Raw genomic sequence first — 6,940 nt, 5'->3', positions numbered from 1 at the left:
TAGCCTTAGATATTGCTTTAATTGTCGAAGGGCTATTTCGGGAGGAACGGGCAAGTTTGTCTGCAAGGTGTCTTTCATAAAATACTTTCTCCCCCCGGCCTCAAAAATTTGTTCGGAATTGTGAAGGGGTCACGTTTACAAAATGACCATTTTTGATTAAGTAGCATAAAAGGATTTTTTGTCCATTGATTTCCTTTATTAAAAAAAACTTATTTTGCAAAAAGAGTCCACCAGGTTCAACCCTAACCCTGAACCTTCACAGGTACAAATGAATAATATCCCGGACCTGTCACAGATGAATGCTGTCCAGAACCCATCACAGTTGGTCATAGAGCAGGCTCAGCTGCAACTGCGCATGTGGTGGAATGATTTGGACAAAGACGGCAAAGATTGGGTAAAAGAGCAATTAGGTTCCATTATAGACATCATGAGCGTTGAACCCCAAGAAGATTTGATCAAAGCCTTGGTAACAATTTTGGGACCCCGTCCATAATGTGTTCCGCTTCTCGGATTTTGAGCTCACCCCCACTCTGGAAGAAATGGCCGGGTATATTGATTTTGGCCAAGAGTTAAGAAAGCAGCAACTCATATTCCCAAGGGCTCCCTCTATGCACAAGTTCTTCGATCTTCTGAATATTAGTAAACAAATGAAGAAGGCCCACGTGAGCAAAGGATGTTGTTCTTTCTACTTCTTGTACTTCAGGTTCGGTCACTCAGCCGGGTTTGAAACACATGAAAAGGGGTTGAATAACAAACAAGACAAGAGCATATGGCAAATTCATCGTCGGTTTGCCTTCATCGTGGCATTTTTAGGTAATCATGGTCTTTCCAATGCGGAGGGGACAATAGACACTCGTATGGCCAGAATTGCACAGATCCTCATTACCAAAAAAGATCACACACTTGTCCCGTTAGTGCTGGCAGACAGTTACAGGGCATTAACCTTGTGCAAATCTGGGGCTCAATTCTTCGAGGGTTGCAGTATTCTTCTTAAAATGTGGATGATCGAACAACTTCGCCGTCATCCCAAGTTCATGAGATATGCTTCGGACGGGAACAATTTCATCAAGAATTATGAGGAAAGGGTAGAAGACTACAAACCTCCAGAAGGATTTGAAGCTTGGGTCTCCCATTTAAGAAATCTAAAAGCAAGTCAAATTGAATGGACCATAGGATGGCTTCCGGTAACAGAAGTCATATACATGACAACTTCAAAGGCTACCTGATGATGATGGGATTGAGGAGTATCCAACCATATGCACCACGAAGAGTTCTGAGACAACTGGGAATATATCAGGTGATACCCGAAGATGCAGATCTAAGTACCCAAGTCATTGAGCTACACCTAGAAGCAACGCTACCTAAGGCTTTAGTTCAACGGGATTGGAATGGTTGTCGGTATCTAAAAAGTGACACCCAGGTACCAGATCCGGCCAGGGGGGATCTTGATCCCAATTATGTGCGTGGTTTGAAATAAGGTTTTGTGTGAACAACGAGCCAGAGCCCGAGCCCGAGCCTGAGAGGCCCGCAAAAAGACCCCATGTTCCAACTTTTGATTGCAAAATCCGAGAAAGGTTGGCCTGGGGAGAGAAGGAAAAGAAATATCAAGCCACCATTCACACTTTACAAGAAGAGTTGAGAAATGTCACCTTTAATAATGATCTACAGGCATGAGAAGCCGAGCGTGAAAGAAAAAGGCTGACCCATGAAAATGAAGCCCTCAGAGCCTAGGTTTGACAACTAAGAATAGCAGCCGAGAACCCGGGCAGAAGCAAAAAAGATGAAAGGCTCATCTACAACCTTACACAAAAAGCACGTGACTGTGAAGATGATTTGCAAAAGACTGAGTCTAAGCTAGCAAAAGTACGAACAAAGTTGGCCAAAAACGCAGAATAATGAGCAACTTTCATTCGACAGTTGAAAGAAATATATGAAAGAGGGGTCACGGGTTGGAAAAAGGAGCTTAACAGCCTTGAAGGTGAAATGACTAAACAAGCCAAGAGCTTCAAAACTGAGAGAGAACATTGTTACGCTTTGATGGCATAGCTAGTGGGAGACCTGCAGCGTCTGCAAAAACAGAATCATACGGCCACCCGGGTCTTGGAGGCTAGATCTCAGCAGATTGGCGGGTTGTTGCAAGAAAAGAGCATCATCAGGGGACTACATTGTGATGAAATGCAATGAGTGCGATGAGATGACCAGCTCCATGTTCTTCGCCACAGTAATGATCTTTGTCCACCAGATAATGGATGATCTCTATCACCTCCAGGACGACATGGCGCAGAGGCCCGCAATAAGACCAGCTGGTGTTCCTAGGGCAGATTTGGAGGCACTGATGTACTCTTGATTGTTTTCTCTTTTTCGATTATGTATTTTCATTTAAAGAATATTTCGAGTCTTTTTGTAGTTTTAAATTCCTAGAAAAGTTATGATGGAGTCTTTTGTAACTCAGAAAAGCAGAAATTTTTATTAATGAAAATTTAAAAAACCCCAAAAATTTGTTTCTTTATTTTTCGCATTTATTCCTTAAACTACGTGATGATCTGACTCACGCGGCATCGTGATACGTAGGCAATCCTAATCAGATCCGGTTATGTTTCTAAATAATTCAATATAAAAGAAAGGGAATACGAAAAAGAGAGAAAGCAAGAAAAAGAGAGAAAACAAAAGAGAAAAACAGGAATACGAAGGAAAAACATACGACAAAATGCAAAGAGAGAGTAAAAATGAAAAAGGAAAGAAGAGGTGTATGAGATAAGCAAAGGACGGGATGAAGCACGCAACCGTTGCAAAGCATATAGAAAAACATTTAACTGTATAGGTGCATCACACCCCAATGTGCGATTCCCTATGTGTTAATTGTCTCAAACTAACCGGTTTTGTTGTGTTTGGTATCAGTAAAGTTCTATATTAAGGTGGTTGGTTTTGTGGTAATCTGGCTTCACATACCTACTTCACATGATCAAAGGGAAGCGTTGAAATGTCATCAGAGGGTCATCTACCAATAGTTCCTATCCCAGAGGATAGCCCGATCTTGGCAATCCCAACTTCAGAGTCAACAGCTGCTGAGGAAAACAGGGTTCTGCGTCTCTACATGTTGGAAATGTGGGACGCCTGGTCCAATGGTAGAGAGCCACCGAGTACGATACCTGGTTTCCCTGAGCTACTTCTCAGCGCAAGTGGAACTTCTAATGTCCCAATAAATTACCCAAACACTACTCTTGGATATCCTACTATCTCAGCCCATTTTGCCGGAACACCTTCAGAGGTTCGCCCCCAAGTGTGGCCTCCAACATATTCACTGTGCCACCTTCCTTGGCCACGGCACAACCCACTTTGCCAAGGCCAAACTTTGATCCATCATCCTTCACTTTTCAAGTACCATCCTTCCCACCAGGAACGGCCCATTTCACTACCAATTCCTACCCCAACAGCCCAGGTACGAGTTTACCGCGGGACAGGAGAAAACTACAAAGAACCCCGAGCAGGAAGAAATCACTCAAAGATGAGGAGCATGGAATAGAGCCTTATGAATATACAAGGTTTAAGTGGTCAAAAGAGCGTATCCTATGCTTATTTGTGTATGTTCCCACATGTCCACCTACCCCTGGGCTTTAAAACTCCTAAGTTCGAAAAGTACGATGGGCACGGGGACCCCATAGCTCACCTCAAGAGGTACTGCAATCAACTGAGAGGGGTAGGTGGAAAAGAGGAGCTTCTCATGGATTATTTTGGAGAGAGTCTAGAGGGCATTGCATCCGAGTGGTACATGGATTAGGATATATCCCGTTGGCACATTTGGGATGATCTAGCCCACGATTTTGACAGGCAGTTTTAGTATAACATAGATATAGCTCCCGGCAGGAATTCTCTGTCAAATCTCAAGAAGAAGTCATCGGAAAGTTTCCGAGAATATGCTGTTAAATGGCGCGAACAAGCGGCCAAGGTCAAGCTCCCGATGGATGAAACAGAAATGGTGAGTGTTTTTCTACAAGCCCAAGAGGCTGACTACTTTCAGAATATGATGTCTGCAATGGGAAAACCGTTTGCTGAGGCCATCAAGATTGGTGAGATGGTAGAGAACGGTCTGAAAACAGGACACATATTGAGCCAATCTGCCATAAGAGCTACGTCCCAAGCAATTCAGAGCGGTTCCGGAGGTGTAGTGAACAGAAAGAAAAAGGAAGAAGTGGCAATAGCGGCTCCAGGTCCGAGAAACCCCCGTCCACCCAGAAGTTACTTCTCACCAAGCACCCCACAACATTATTATCCACACCAGGATGTGGCTTATGCTATGGCCCCCCAGCCTTACGCAGTGATGAACACCCGGCCATACGCTCTGCCACAATAACAGTTTAACCAAAACCGAGCTCCATTCCCTAGAAATAACCCTCCTTACCAAGCTCCATATAATCCTCGACCCCCTCAAAATAACATCCCATCCAATGCCCGTTCTCGGGAACCATCTAGAAGAACAAATTTCACGCCTATTGGTGAATCATACTCTAGCCTTTTCCCTAAACTTGTCCAAATGGTTTGTTGCAACCCGCTGTTGATACCCAATTTTTCCCCTATATATATTTTATATGCGGAATACTTTCAAAATAGCATATGTATGCATATATAGGTATATCCAAGTGTTTCCTTATTTTTTCTTAATTTTTAAATCAATTTATTCCCCTATTTTATCCATAAAAAAAGGTCCAACAATTATTTCTAAAGTTATCATTTTGGTGATTGACTTGTTGAACTTTTTATTTATGCCAAAATATAGCTAAGATAATTTTTGCATATTTTTTACAAATTTATTAAGTATTTTTAAAGCTAAATTGCTTGTAATTGCAATATTAGCCTATTTTAAGATTTAATTGCGTTTATATTTATAAAAATTAAGTCCAGTATTTTAATTTGATAATTATGTGTTACAAATCATTTTAGTACCTGTAATTTATTTCCAGAAATTATTTTTATTATTTTCTATAAATCAAATAGGGAAAATTGGCTATTTAAATGTTAGCCCAATTTCATTTTGATTATAGCCTAAATTTGACCCCAATTTAAACTCAATTACCCTGGCCCAATTCCTACTCATACCCGACCCCAACCTAATTAAACCGAACTATACTCGGATCCCCACTTACCCGTTTAAATCCAGGCCGTTGATCATTCAGATCAACGGCCAAAAATCATCCTTGCCTAAATTAATTCTAAACGACCCCCTAGACCCCATCATTTCCCACCATACGCCGCCTCTGAATCCCTCCTCTCCCAAATCCTCTCCACAACAACCCCAAACCCTAGCTGCCGCCACCCTAATCCATGGCCTTTCGAGGTCATCGGAGACCTGTACCAGCCTTTCATGGCTCCTACGTGTTTGGTTCTGTGGTCTCATGACCAGAATTTGAAGGGGCTTGGTCTACTCTTTGCTCGATGTACTTTCTCCGGTCATCTCTGACCTTTCCCCGGCCATCCATGGCCATTCGAGTCAGACCTTTGACTCTCCGGTTTAGATCGGTAACTTTCAAAGCCTTTCTCGTTGCTTTTGGGTTCTCCTGAAACCCTAATCTCTAAGACCTTTTCGACTTCTTTCAGATTTACCTTAGCTCTATGCTTGCCATGAGCTTTTTAAACGCCTTCTCGAAGCTTCTTTAATTTTGCTTTCAAAAAAGACTCTTCATCTTTTTCCGATTAGGGTTTTCTTTCCAGCTCTTCTTTTCAAAATCTTTTCTCTGATTTTAATGTCTCTGTGATTCTACTATGTTTGTTCATGTTATTCTCCTATCTGAGTTTAGCATGTTAAAAACCCTAATTTCTTTTGGGTTCATTCGAGTTTATGAAGCTGTTTGCTAAGTGTTTGTTTGATTTATTTGTTTATCATATTTAAACTCGATTGATGTGGAAAACACTAATTTCTTTTGGGTTCATTCGAGTTTCCGAAGCTGTTTGCTAAGTATTTGTTTGATTTATTTGTTCATCATTTTTAATCTTGAATATTGTTGAAGAAACCTATGTCTTTGGGCTTGGAACTATTTGTTTGAATGCCTAACTCGATTCGAAGTTCCTTTTGTTTCAGAATCTCTTTTCTTTATGAGATTCCTCTGATTCTGCGCTTTTACTATCTTTAAAACTCGACTATGCCTGGAAACCCTAACTTTTCAAAAAGGCACTCATCTGTTATTATTAGACCCTTTGCATGCTTCTGATACTCTATTTTTCTTCACTATTGACTCAACATGACTTGACCTTCTAGACTAGCATGCTTCGAATGTTTGCTGAACTTTGTGCTACTATTGCATGCTATTTCTTTTACCAATAGTTTGGCCTCACATGTCTATTCTTTACTCTATTTATATGCTGAGGTTCCTTCTTTGATTGATTTTCAATCTTGGGACTGATTCAAAACTTCTCTTTTTGCGGACTCTAATTTCACTCGCATGTTAAAGTAATTGATCTCTTTCCTTATTTTGCCTTACTGAATCATTTTCCCAAAATAAGTGTATCTCTGTACTTGGACTCGATTGCTTACTTAATGTTTTACTACTTCTTTTATGGCAATGATCAGTCTGCCTAAAAACTGATCTTCTTTCCTTATTTTGAACCTGTTAGCCCCGTTAAACAAGTGATTCCTCAATTAAAGGGGAATCACTTGGTTGATTGATTCTGACTATTGATTGTTTCTATATTTTGCATCATACTTTACTTATTTCCTTATTTCTCACATGTTTTCAAAACTATATATACCCACCTTCTCTTCTTTCAAAGACACGAACACAAGGAATGAAATACTTGAGTTCAGACACACACTCCATTAAAATCTCTCTCTTTTCTCTGTTGCTACTTGTTTTGCTGCCTTACCTAGCCGGCTGAAAGCCAAGGCTAGGCTATGGGAAGCTTGCTTACTTTTTTCTCTGCATTTGCATCTTTACTGGTATGTTCTAAC

This window comes from Nicotiana attenuata, chromosome 5, assembly GCF_001879085.1.
Source record: "Nicotiana attenuata strain UT chromosome 5, NIATTr2, whole genome shotgun sequence".
NCBI classification, from domain to species: Eukaryota; Viridiplantae; Streptophyta; class Magnoliopsida; order Solanales; family Solanaceae; genus Nicotiana; species Nicotiana attenuata.
This window is presented reverse-complemented; position numbering follows the sequence as displayed.